The following is a 14380-nucleotide window of genomic DNA, read 5'->3' on the forward strand; positions in this document are numbered from 1 at the left end:
AATTAAAGAAAATTGATTTGACATCACTCTGCCGAGCTTTCCTACTTCCATAGACACGTTTAAATATTATTATATGTTTAATATTTCAATTGTACTTTAACAGTAATCACCAAACTGCATTTTGTAAGTAAAAGTTATCATTGATGTGACTGGAATTCTTAGCTTCAAACAATGAGTTCTCCCCCATCTCATGTGGTTTGTAATTGCATGATTGTGGTTAAATCCTAACCTTTCTATAATGATTTTACAGCATATTTGAAATAAATTTTATGTAAAAGAGTCATAAATAATCAAATAGAAGCTGTGATCAGACAGACATCAGTGTGTGATTACTGGTTACAGATGTGAAAAGGGCACAGGTGCTGGACTCCACAGGGGGTTGGCAAAGTACAGCTTCAGTTTAAAGTTAACACTGCTTAGTATAGAGACTGGAACACACACTGTGTTTGTTATAGAGTGTAGGAGGCCTGGGAAATCATCAACCACAACAATCTTGGACAGACCTCAGAAGGAGCAACTTGGTTGAATGGAGCTTATAGTTGTTCTCTTTTTTTACCACCAGCTGGTTTCAACGTTTTGTATGGTGATAGGTGATTACGTGTTATTAAAGGTTTCACATTAATGCTTTGCTTGAATTATTTGGGTTGAGTTACAAAGTGATTTATGTGCTTTCTTTCAGGTTTTGTTTCATGACATACAAGAGTTGCATACAATTTAGCTGCTTGGAGAGAGGAGAAACGCAAACAATTCTAAATGCGTGGAGATAATCAACTAAAATATGTTAAGAATGCCAAATCACTAAATCTTGCAGTGAATTCATTTAAAAGGTGTGCTTGCTGAGGTAAATAATACTTAACATTGCTTACAGTCAATCTAGAATATGGTGGATTGTGAAATCTTAAGCATGAATTAGTAAAATATAAATTTAAATAAAATATCTGAAAGAACTGATCAAAGGTCATAGATTCAAAATGTTAATTTTGTTTCCCTCTTCACAGATGTTGCATGGTTTACTGGGTGTTTCCAGCATTTTCTAGTTTCATGTCACAAAGAATTTCTGTATGTAAAGAATGGTAACTCTCTGAATTACCTCACAGTATGTTTCCATGGAGCTTCTCACCCAGAAGGTATTTGAGGGGTACTTATAAGCTTTTTGTAGTGGCGTAAAATATATGGTAATAAATTGCTTGCTCGTCCTGGTCCCTACCCAGGTTTTCTTTCTGCTGACTTCAATGACTTATCATGTGGCTTATTTACTTTCACTCCCTTTCTGGCCCTGCTAAAAGTTGAAATCTGCCCTATGGTATTAGCATTTATGAACAGGAAATGCGCTTGGATAGATGGGTATTGGAAAAAGGCACATTGGTGATCTTAATGATGTTTATTTGTCACATTTATCAATACCGATTATTTCCTTTGCATATAGAAGCATGAAGTTGTGTGATGCAACTCGATGTTTCCAGCTACTTCAGATAAGAAATGATTATTAGTTTCTGTTTGGGTCAAAATTAAAATGTTTTGATGCAGAACTCTTTTACATCAGAAAAGTTATGTTTGAATGCATCAGGGATAAATAGTGAAAGCTACATTGGGTCGAATTGAACTGGATTTCTCCTACCACCTGTGTCCCTGCCCACTCTCATTTGGGCAGGACACAGAAGGCTGATTAAACTGACAGTCTGCACCCAGAAGTCAGGCAGCAAGGAATAGTGAGGCCTCAATGGCAGGTAGGTTTCAAGTAGTGAACTAGAACTTCCTGACAGCATTGACGTGAAGCAAAAATGAAACAGAGCTTTGTCACCTGTCAAATCAAGGACTGTAGTTCAGAAGTTTTTAAAGGTTTCTCTGATAAAATACATTTTATTAAAAACATTAAACACTAGAAAATAGGCATAATGTTAAACTGAAATAAAGTTAAAACAAAACTTTTTTTCCTCCTAACTCCAGCTAGAAATCTCCATGTATGGGGACTCTGATCGTATGACAGGTCTAACTTGCATGTAATGGACCTGTCCTAGGATCAGAGCACCACTGATATAGTATAAAGCTCAGCTCCATTATTAAACCCCTTGTAGACTTGTGCTTGGTCCACATGGATCCAGGATTTAATCAACTCAGAGCAGCTGAATGACAGAGATTTCCTTCAGAACTGCTGGTTGTAGCAAGAACAATGTTGCCCTGTGTTTCACAACATTGTATAAAATTTTACAGCACAGAAACTGTCCATTCAGCACATCAGGTTCCTGATGATATTTTCGCTTCATATCAGTAAACTCCTACCTTACTTTATCTAACCCTTTCAACATTTCCTCTTATTCCTTTCTCCCTCATAGAGTTCCCATTTTAATGCATTAAAGCTATTGTCTCAACCATTCCATGCACTAGTGACTTGTGAAATTTTACCACATATAAAAACATGGCTAGATGATAGTTTCCAAGGAAAAGAAATTGATTTGTGTATACAAGTGTACAGTTAATGCACTGTGTGGACCAAGTATAGGAGCATAGTTTTGAACAGCAGTTTGAAATCCTGCACCTGTACCATGTGGACACACTGATGGGAGTTGGCCCAGTTCTGAATCTTTAGGTGGCTTCTTCAACTATGCTGAAAGACCATGGTGGCTCCAGGTACTTGATAGCATTGGCAGTCATGAGGTATTCTTGCAACAGCTCTTGAAACCAGAGACACAGGTGCTGTTCCTTTACTGGCCAACCAGGGATTGGCATCTAAACATAATACGTGTAGAGAGCTAGATCACTGTTGTAAGTTAGTTCATATTTGCCAGTCTGTATCTACATCGTGTGAAAATCAGATTTATTCAACTCGCATCATGCAATGTACTTACTTTGCATGAAGACAATTAAGCAATCCATGTACAAAATATGCCAGATGCCACATTCAAGACCTAGTTTTGATGTTATAATGTGGTTCCGATCTCTGCAGTAGGGTTTATTCAAAATCAGTTCATTATGGACTCTTCAACCAAGTCCAATCTGTTAGAACATAGTCCAAAGAGTTGGGGCTCATGTCCTTTTTGACTCATCCAATTTGATCAAGAATTTGGACAGTAATCCTGGTTATAATAACTTGCAGTGGTAGGTCATCCCACTCCAGCTGGTCTCATTGGGCACTTGACTGATAATACTGTATTTCCATCTCAGTCTGTATACTGATATCCTTCACTGGTGGAGAAGGCTTGGAGTCTCAAGCTTTGCTCAACAGCTTGAGCAAGTATATGATCTTCACAGTAACCAAAGTTCCCATTCCCACTGAAGTGGCCGAAAGACTTTGTGAACACCACAGTTTTCTTCTGAAATAACACCTCCTGAAAATGGCATGATCAGGGTGGGTGACCATCTGCAAGTTCTCCGGCCAGTGGCTTTTGGGAGAAATAGTATTAATGCCTGAAAATCACTATCTGCATTGTTGAAGTCGCATTATTTTCCCTTGATGTTCAAAAGCATCACCATTACCCTTTTCCTCAAAATAAACTTCCTGGGAATTGCCATTTATTGGAAAGTTACATGGACTAGGCATTTAATTACTGTGGGTTTACAAGCGTATAGCTGTGAGTACCACTGCTAGTGATTCAACTCCTAAAGAATATTGTGTTACTGAAGAATGCCAGATGCATTGCTACCCATATAGCTCAACACGAGCTTTCACTGCCGTCCAAAAATATCTAAAGTTTGTGATGTGTACCAAATGAAGGTAACAACCCTGTGCATTTCTTTATGAATGAAAAATACTATGATGCTGGAAGAACTCAGCAGGTCTGCTGAGTTCCTCAAGCATCATTGTGTTTTTCATCTGGATTCCAGCGTCTGCAGTCCTTTGTTTCACTGTGCATTTCTTTCTTTGATGAGTCTTCGTCCATCATATCACAATGTTAGCTGTAGCCCAGCTGGTGAAATGATAATTTCTTGGACTGGAGCAGGTTGCAGATGCTTATGAAGGGCCACTAGATGGCTATGTTTCTGACTGGATCTCTTGCCACACGTAGCAGCTGTCTGAACTAACTGGTTGGTGGCCAAGCCTGAAGAGCATGAACATTGTCATCTTGAGATAGGATAGCTGATCTGTACCATATTGGAGGATATGGTACTAACCATGTGCAGCTTCTGCCTCTATTGCCTTGAAGTTGCAGCATCTGAATTGGTGGATGTGACCATAAGGAGCAAAATCCTTACAGAGATCATTCCATGGATGGGTCCTGGATAATGATATTTTTCTAAAATAAGGAAAGCATAAGGGATTTATCATATTGAGGGGAAGAAGTGGATGGGCATGTGTAAACTAACCATAACCTCTTCTCCCTTATAAGATTCAGGATGTGTTAAAGTATGCTACCATTTTCAATTAACTTGATGCTCTGCTGGCTATTATCTATATGATGGCCAAGATAATTGTCACTAAAATCCTTTCCTCCAGAGAGTTTAGTCTTTGGACACAATAATGCTCCTCCATTCCGCTTCTTCTGGCAGCCACCTTCTCCTGCAAAAGAGAGGGAAGGATTTAGTGAGTGTGTTGCAAGACGGATGCATCTTAACTGTATTGTGGCTGAATTGTAAGAAATGTGTTTAATGAGTGAGACTTTTTGTATGAGTGTTAGTGTAGTGGGTATGTGAGAATGAAGGTTGTTTCCATTTCCACTGGCCTTAATAAGGTATGTGAGAGCATTAATATTCCACTGGTATTGAGACCAGATCCTCAAAGCTTAACTTAAGGCATTCAATGTCCTGATCACTATCTCATACTGCCATTTCATTCTGGCCTTTCGTGGCCTTGGGACCTTGCGCATGCAGGGCCTTTCTCTCTGGTTGTCCATCTCTTCACTAAGAAAAGTGGGATGGATGTTCAGAGGAATGACATCTAGTCAGTCATTTCGTTAAGTGGGCAGCTTCTCTTTAAGGGGTGTATGTATGACATGGATTAGTGCAGTTAGTTTCATTTGGTGCTCTGGAACCATGAAATAACTCATGTTTAAATGTACCAGTGGGGAAATATCACAATTGCACCCTCAAACCATGTTCCTAATTTCATTAAAATCACTCTTCCCTACTTTAGTCCTAGCCAGCGTATTGCACTCAGATGCTTTCCTTAAGAATAATGTATGTTTTTATTTGGCCCTTGTCTTCACTTAATAAAATGTCTATCTTATTTAGTTTTTGTATTTATAATAATTCTGTATGGTAATAAATTACTTTCTAATGTGACATTTTCATGAGATTTTGTAATTCCACAATCAATAAAAATCAATTTTACTGAAGTCACACCTTAAATATCACAATTGCAATTTTTATGTTGATAAATGAATTCCTGTTTGTCATTTACAACAGGGAAAAGTTGCCAATCAATGTTAGTAGGTATTGTCCTATAGCAATTTATAAGACGTAAAGTCTCATGTGGATACGTGCCTTTAGCAATTTACAAAACTCAGTTTCACAGCATCTGGATACAGCAAAGGCCCTGACAACATTCTGGCAATAGTACTGAAGACTTGTGCTCCAAAACTTGTCTTACCCTTGGGCAAGCTGTTCCAGTACAACTGCAACACTGGCATCTACCCAAGAATGTGGAAAACTGCCCAGGTACGCCCTGTCCACAGGAAGCAGGATGAATCCAACCCAATCAATTACTACCCCATTAGTCTACTCTCGATCATCAGCAAAGTGATGAAAGGGGTAATTGATAGTGCTATCAAGCAGCACTTGCTTAGCAACAACCTGCTCACATAAGCTCAGTTCCTGACCTCATTACAGTCTTGGTCCAAACATGGACAAAAACATGGACACGTCCCTCTGTAACTGGATCCTTGACTTTCCAACCAACAGACCGCTATCAGTGAGGATAGGCAGCAATACCTCCGGCATGATTATTCTCAACACTTGTGCCCCACAAGGCTGCGTCCTCAGCCCTCTACTCTACTCCCTATACACTCATGACTGTGCGGCCAGATTCTGCTCCAACTCCGTCTACAAGTTTGCAGATGATACCACCGTTATAGGTCATATCTCAAACAGCGATGAGTCGGAGTACAGGAAGGAGATAGAGAGCTTAGTGAAATGGTGTCATGACAACAGCCTTTCCCTCAATGTCAACAAAACAAAAGAGCTGGTCATTGACTTCAGGAAAGGGGGTGGTGTACATGCACCTGTCTACATCAACGGTGCTGAGGTCAAGAGGGTTGAGAGCTTCAAGTTCCTGGGAGTGAACGTCACCAACAGCCTGTCCTTGTCAAACCACGTAGATGCCACGGCCAAGAAAGCTCACCAGCGCCTCTACTTCCTAAGGAGGCTAAAGAAATTCGGTTTGTCCCCTTTGACTCTCACTAACTTTTATCGATGCACCATAGAAAGCATCCTATCTGGATGCATCATGGCTTGGTACAACAACTGCTCTGCCCAGGACCGCAAGAAACTGCAGAGAGTTGTGGACACAGCCCAGCACATCACGGACACCAGCCTCCCCTCCTTGGACTCTGTCTTTACCTCTCGCTGTCTTGGTGAAGCAGCCAGCATAATCAAAGACCCCACCCACCCGGGTCATTCTGTCTTCTCTCCTCTCCCATCGGGTAGAAGATACAGGAGCCTGAGGGCACGTACCACCAGACTTAAGGACAGCTTCTACACCACTGTGATAAGACTATTGAACGGCTCCCTTATACGATGAGATGGACTATGACCTCACGATCTACCTTGTTGTGACCTTGCACCTTATTGCACTGCACTTTCTCTGTAGCTGTGACACTTTACTTTATGCTGTTATTGTTTTTACCTGTACTACATCAATGCACTCTATACTAACTCAATGTAACTGCACTGTGTAATGAATTGACCTGTATGATCGGTATGCAAGACAAGTTTTTCACTGTACCTCGGTACAAGTGACAATAATAACCCAATACCAATATCAAAAGAGCTGAACTCCAGAGGTGAAGTGAGAGTAATTGCCCTTGACGTCAAGGTACCATCAAGGAGCCCTGGCTAAACTGGAATCAATGGGAATCAGAGGGCAAACCCTCCACAAAGGAAGATATATGGTTGGAAGTCAGTCATCTCAGCCATCAGCTATCTCTGCGGGAGTTCTTCAGGGTAGTTCTTCATCTTTAGCTGCTTCATCAATGATCTTCCTTCAATTCTAAGGTCGTAAGTAGGGATGTTCAGTGCCATTCGCAACTCCTCAAGTAACAAAGCAGTCTATAACCAAATGCAACAAGGCCTGGACAATAACCAGGCTGAAGCTGATAGGTGGCAAGGAGCATTCATGACACAAAAGTGCCAGGCAACGATGATATCCAACAAGAGAAAATCCAACTATCATCGCCTGATATTCAGTGCCATTACTATTACTAAATCCCCCACTGTCAATATCCTGTGGGTTACCATTGATCGCAAACTCAACTGGAGTAGCCATATACACAATGTAGCTACAAAAGCAGGTCAAAGGCTGGGAATGCTGTGGTGAGTAACTCGCCTCCTAACTCCCCAAAGCCTGTCCACCATCTACAAGGCTCAAGTAAGGAGTGTGAATACTCTCCACTGACCTGAATGAGTGCAGCTTCAGCACTCAAGAAGCTCAATACCATATAGGACATAGCAGCTCACTTGATAGGCATCCCATCCACAACTATTCACTCACTGGATCCTTGACTTTCTGAGCAACAGACCGCAATCAGTGAGGATAGGCAGCAACACCTCTGCCACGATTATTCTCAACACTGGTGCTCCACAAGGCTGCGGCCTCAGCCCCCTACTCTACTCCCTATACACTCATGACTGTGTGGCCAGATTCTGCTCTAACTCCATCTACAAGTTTGCAGATGATACCACTGTTGTAGGCCATATCTCAAATAACGATGAGTCGGAGTACAGGAAGGAGATAGAGAGCTTAGTGACATGGTGTCATGATAACAACCTTTCCCTCAATGTCAGCAAAATAAAAGACTGAGTCATTGACTTCAGGAAGGGGGGTGGTGCACATGCACCTGTCTACATCAACGGTGCTGAGGTCGAGAGGGTTGAGAGCTTCAAGTTCCTAGGAGTGAAAATCATCAATAGCCTGTCCTGGTGCAATCACGTAGATGCCATGGCCAAGAAAGCTCACCAGTACCTCTACTTCCTCAGGAGGCTAAAGAAATTTCGCATATCCCCATCAACCCTTACCAATTTTTATTGATGTACTATGGAAAGCATCCTATCTGGATGCATCATGGTTTTGTACGTCAGTTGGTCTGCCCATGACCGCAAGAAACTACAGACAATTGTGGACACAGCTCAGCACATCATGGAAACCAGCCTCCTCTCCATGGACTCTGTCTATACTTCTCACTGCCTCTGTAAAACAGCCAGCATAATCAAAGACCCCGCCCACCCTGGACATTCTCTCTTCTCCCCTCTCCCATCGGGCAGAAGGTACAAAAGCCTGAAAGCATGTACCACCAGGCTCAAGGACAGCTTCCTCCCCGCTGTTATAAGACTAGTACGTTAAGGTGGACTCTTGACCTCACAATCTACCTCGTTATGACCTTGTACTTTATTGTCAACCTGCACTGCACTTTCTCTGTTGCTGTTACACCTTCTGCATTCTGTTATTGTTTTACCCCGTACTACCTCAGTGCGCTGTGTAATAAATTGATCTGTATGAACCGTATGCAAGACAAGCTTTTCACTGTACCTCAGTACACATGACAATAATAAACCAATACCACCACTGAAGCACAGTAGCAGCAGTTTGTACCATCTACTGCAACAACTCACCAAGACTCCTTAGATAGCACCTTCCAAACCCACAACCTCTACCAATTAGAAGGATGAGGGCAGCAAAAACACGAGAACACCACCACCTGGAAGTTGCCCTTGAAGCCACACACCATCCTCACTTGGAAATATATTGCTGTTCTTTCACTGCTGCTGGGTCAAGATCCTGGAACTCTCTTCCTAACAGTATTGTGGGGATACCCACATCTCAAGGACTGCGGAGGTTCAAGATGGCAGCTCATCACCACCTTCTCAAGAGCAACTGGGGATCGGCAATTAAATGGTGGCTCAGCTGGCGAAGCTGACGTCCCTTGAATAAATATAAAACAAAAGCCATCAAAGGCTGAAGTTATCCATACCAGTTACTTTAAACAAAATATGCTATATTGCAAGTATGTCAAACAGAATACAGATTGAAATCATTGAATTTGGGAAGAAGGGGAAGATGACAATGAGGAGGTGTACAGGAGTGAGGTAGATCAGCTGATTGAGTGGTGTTGCAACAACAACCTTGCACTCAATGTCAGCAAGACCAAGGAATTGATTGCGGAATTCAGGAAGGGGAAGTCAGGAGAACACACATCAGTCTTTATTGAGGGGTCAGCAGTGGAAAAGGTGAGCGTCAACATCTCAGAGGATCTATCCTGGGCCCAACACATTGATGCAATCACGAAGAAGGCACGCCAGCGGCTCTACTTCATTAAGAGTTTGAGGAGATTTGGTATGTCACCAAAGACTCTTGCAAATTTCTGCAGATGTATGGTGGAGAGCATTCTAACTGGTTGCATCACTGCCTGGTATGGAGGCTCCAAAGTGCAGGATTGAAAGAGGCTGCAGAGGATTGTAGACTCAGCCAGCTCCATCTCAGGCACAACCCTCCCTGCCATTGAGGACATCTTCAAGAGGCAGTGTCTCAAGAAGCGACATCCATCATTAAGGACCATCACCACCCGGGACATACCCTCTGCATGTTACTACCAACAGGGAGGAGGTACAGGAGCCTGAAGACCCACACTCAATGTTTCAGGAACAGCTGTTTCCCCTCCGCCTTCACATTTCTGAGTGGTCTGTGAACCCATGAACACTACCTTGTAATTCCTCTTTTGCACTATTTATTTATTTTTATAACTTATAGTAACTTTTATGTCTTTATGTTTTGCACTGTACTGCTGCTACAAAACAAGAAATTTCATGACATATGTCAGTGATAATAAACTCGATTCTGAGTCTGAGTGAAAATCAGATATTGAGCTCATAAGGTGGGGAAAAAATTAGGCCAGACCTTAAACCCAGTTGAAGACTACCAAGAAGAGAGCAAAGTTAAGGTTTTAAATGTGGTGATACAGTGCCAGAAGTTAATGAGCCTAAATCATAATATATTATGATCTTCAGTACTTAAAGAAGGGTTGTTACAGAAAGGTACCACGTTCTCTCCTTGGAGACAGGAAGGAATTACCACTTAACCCACATCTACTATGTCCAGGCCCAGAGCAAATTCTGTTAAATTATTTTTTACTTTCATTGTTCACACGTTGATCTTTGACAAGCCTTTCAATTTTCTCCATAATGTTTCAGCAAAATGTTTGACACAATCACAGTCCAGCACAAAAAAAAATCTTCTTAAGATACAATCCCTCTCTTGAGTGATTACAGCTGGCTGTTGGAAAATTGTCCCACATCAGAAGCGGTTTAGGATTGGGAAACAGAGTTAAATGTTAACCAGAATTTGTAGTCAGTGGTGAAATGATGGCACCTGTCATTGAACATAAAGAAGCTGTTTGCAAGAATCTTCTTTTCATACAGCATAGGTATGACCTTCACCAACATTTTTTGCTGTCATGAGTTAGTTAGAGTCTAACAATAAAGTCCTCAAGCTGGCTGAGTAGCAATCACATAGATTCATTCTTACAATCAACAAACCAGGAAATAAACTGCTCAAATTTTGAATAGCAGTCTAAATATTGTATGGAGTGCAGTAAAGAATATAAAAAATAGAAGCAGGAGTGGGTTACACAAACCTGCCATTGTGGGTGACCCTGGAACCTCATTTTTCTACCCTATCTCCACGATCCTTTGACTCCCCTAATGTCCAAAAAATTGTTGATGTTCGTTAGACCTCTGGGGTGGAGAATTCCAAAGATTTAGAAGCCTCTGTGTAAAGGTAATTTCTTCCCATCTCAGTCCTAATTGTTTTTTATCCTGAGTTTATGCCCCCACCCCCCACCCCAGAAGTTCTACACTCTCCATCTGGGGCAACAGCCTTTCAGCACCTACCCTGTCAATCCCTTTCAAGAATTATTCATCCCAATTAGATCATCTGCCAATCTTAGTTTGACTTTAGGACAATTCCATTATCTCAAGAATCAATCTAGTGAATCTGTTTTGCTTAACTCCAATGCAACTTTATCTGTTGTTAAATAAGGAAACCCAACATAGTGCATGGTACTTCAAAAGATGTCTCATGAAAGTCCTGTGCAGTCTCAGCAAGACTTCTTTAATTTTGTACTCTAACCCTTTACAATAAAGGCCAATGTACCATTCACTTGCATAACTGCATGTTTATTTGCCCATCAAAGATTCCTCTGCAAATAAATGTTTACTAGTTTCTCACCACAAAAGAAGTTTTGCTTCTTTATTCTTCCAACCAAAGTGAATATCCTCACAATATCCCACAATATATTTGATCTGCCGCCTTGTCAGCTTCTGTAACATCCCTATTTACCTTCCCATTCCATTTGCATCCTTGTCAAAACTCACTTTCCCACCTGGCTTTAGACAATCAGTAAGGTTTAATAGTTGCATAATGCAGTTGCGTAGTTAGGGGCAGGCACGGTAGTGTAGCGGTTAGCGTAACACTATTACAGTGCCAGCGACCCGGGTTCAATTCCGGTTGCCATCTGTAAGGAGTTTGTACGTTCTCCCCGTGTCTGCGTGGGTTTCCTCCAGGTGCTCCGGTTTCCTCCCACATTCCAAATGCGTACGGGTTAGGAAGTTGTGGGCATGCTATGTTGTCGCCGGAAAGGTGGCGCACTTGCAGGCTGCGCCCAGAACACTCTATGCAAAAGATGCATTTCACAGTGTATTTCAATGTACATGTGACTAATAAAGAATCTTAACCTTAATGACCAGACTTACACTGGTATGTGCCTGCCACCTGCAATTGCCACAGGCAATCAGTATCTATCACAATTACCTAATCTAGATGTAGAGGACCTATCTTTCCCTCCAGGAGTACCCCAGAGATGGGTGACAAGATCCTGAAGGAGGGTAGGACCTTGAACAACAAAGGATTTGAGCAGGCTTGTCCATGAAACCCATCTAGAACCCTCTGATGCTAGCAAAACCGTGACCCAGCGTTTTCATCTGTCAAAGTTATCAGGGTTTTTTAAAATTTTCTGAATGCCCCTGAAATTAAGAAGCTTTCAAACACTATTAAAAGTCAAATTAATAATTTTATTTATTCAATGCATTGTGACAGATTCTTTTTGGGACTTGAAAATCAGTCTGCTGGTTGGATCAACTTCTCACCTTGGCAGCAAGTCTGGAATTCTCAGGTGATCTTCCTTCCAAGTATTGACTAGGCCACTTAGCTGGGTACTCACAGAGAGGGTGATGATAAGGTTGATCGCTTGCTCCCCAATAAACCACTAAAATATATCAAAAATATTGAAAAATTAAGTCACCCGCTATACTTAGGATACCTTTAAATAGTAAGAAAGCAGGTGAATATGCTTAAGTTTCATTATTTCAAAATTTGGTTTATTCTTACCTTTCTTCCTTGAAACTATAAAAATCTCCAGTCAAATGAATAGGCTCATGGATCCTGTTCCATGTCTAAATTGGTGCAAGTTCTATGTCAAATCCCCCGGTGTAAATACTTGGGAATCCGATGAGTTTATGTTGTGATCCTGAACTCCATGCAGAGTGCAGCAGTGGAACACAGCTGTGAAATCGTCAGTGGATCTTAGCCAACAGCTTTGGGATTTCCACGTTTGCGTGCAAGTCCTGAATTTACTGGTTCTTGTCTGGGATGACTGCTGGCAGTTCGTTGTGGAAAAGCTGGCATTTCCCACTTTTTCCTTGCCCGTTATCCCACACTATTTGAATGTTCATAAAGCAGTATCATTTTCTGTTGATGAAGGCAGATGCCATTGATGGCACTCTGTCCTTGGGGATGCAACTTCTGTGTTTAAAATGCTTATTTCCCTATCAGGAGAAGGATCTATCCTCAGACCTTCAGATTAGCCTGCATCATCCGATGGATTCCAGTCACACATCTCTGGAGACTAGAGAACCCCCCAAGGAAATCTTGAACCTTGAAATTGAAAATAAGTAGTGTAATAACATTAATAAGTGTGTTGAATCATTTGCATGAAATTCCTTTGTCCAGTATATTAACAAATGTGATAACCTATTTAGAATAAATTACCTTTGTTGAAATAGTGGGAAAGAGTTTCATTTTGAAAATTATTTTTTTCAATCCTTTTGTTTAGTGATTAACATCTGCTTAAAAAAGAGTGAGAGAGAGACAATAGTGCATTAAAATTTGTGAAGAATTACATGACTTTCAAAAGGATGAATGTCTGTATGAATAATGCTGCCATAGGTAATGCCTCAGTTTTATATTTATCTGTACATAATCTGCATTTTCACTATTTCCACCCTATGTCCACTGAGCTTTACCTGTTCCATGGCGATTCTTGGAATGGTTGATTCCTTCTTTGTCCATGTTGTGCTACAATTGGTAACTGGACAGTTCGGAAGGAAAGCTGGACTAATTTGACCCACTGGGAATGCAGCTATTCCCTACACTCACTTCCTGCGACACCCTTGCTGAGCTCAGGACCTGTTTGGTGTGTGCATCAAAGAAGTTGAGTTTATTGGTTAGCTGAACGTTGCACTGACTTACTGCACTAACTAAACATGATTGAAAAAGATAACTGTCCAGCAACAGTATTGAAGTTCCAAATATGGATCTTGCAGACCATTTTTGTTTATGTGTGAGGAGCCTAAGAGTTTGAGTGCATATTATTTTTGGATGTCATACAAAGTGTCTGTATTCAGAAGATAAAAGAGAAATTGTTCCATTATCTATCACCACTAGGAATATTGTTACTGTTTTTTTAATGATGTTGCTTTGAAGTATAGATTTTCACTAAAGTTTATCAGCCTTTAGATTTTACCCTAAAGACAGACATGAAAATTCTCTCAGATATTTACAATTGAGCAGTCACTGATTATTTCCCTGGCAATGTGCCTGGAAGGAACTTGCCTGAAATTTCTTCTTCATATCACCTTTCCTGCATTTCTCTGATTAGCATCAAGAACAGATCCACACATCATTTTCTCCATATTTTTTCTTCTTGTAGGTAATACTTAACTCTTCCAAAAATTTACATTTCTTCCCAGTATTTTGGCACCATTCACCAGTGTAGTTGATGAAGATGTGTAAGCAGCTTGCTTCCCAAGTGTCTCTGAATATTATTTTGAATCAGCTACCAGGAAACTGTAAAATATAACTTTTTTTCACTGAATCAAAATAATTTTGCTGCGTTGGTATCTGTAAAGTAATTTAGAGTTATTACAATGCTGAACTATCTGCACTCTAAGATGGAATAAT

At 40.9% G+C, this 14380-nt stretch overlaps 1 long non-coding RNA gene across 2 annotated transcripts in view; it reads left to right on the plus strand.

Annotated features, from left to right (window-relative positions):
* Positions 1-14380, plus strand: part of LOC127583237 (uncharacterized) — a 71599-nt gene that overhangs the window by 20626 nt on the left and 36593 nt on the right. Inside the window, exon 3 of one of the 2 annotated variants that reach the window (XR_007958239.1) lies at positions 680-841. This is a non-coding gene — a long non-coding RNA (uncharacterized LOC127583237). Of the gene's footprint in view, positions 1-679; positions 1128-14380 lie in introns of both variants that reach the window. The other variant, XR_007958232.1, reaches the window with a different exon arrangement.

The sequence above is a fragment of the Pristis pectinata genome, chromosome 1 (assembly GCF_009764475.1).
Source record: "Pristis pectinata isolate sPriPec2 chromosome 1, sPriPec2.1.pri, whole genome shotgun sequence".
Lineage (NCBI taxonomy): Eukaryota > Metazoa > Chordata > Chondrichthyes > Rhinopristiformes > Pristidae > Pristis > Pristis pectinata.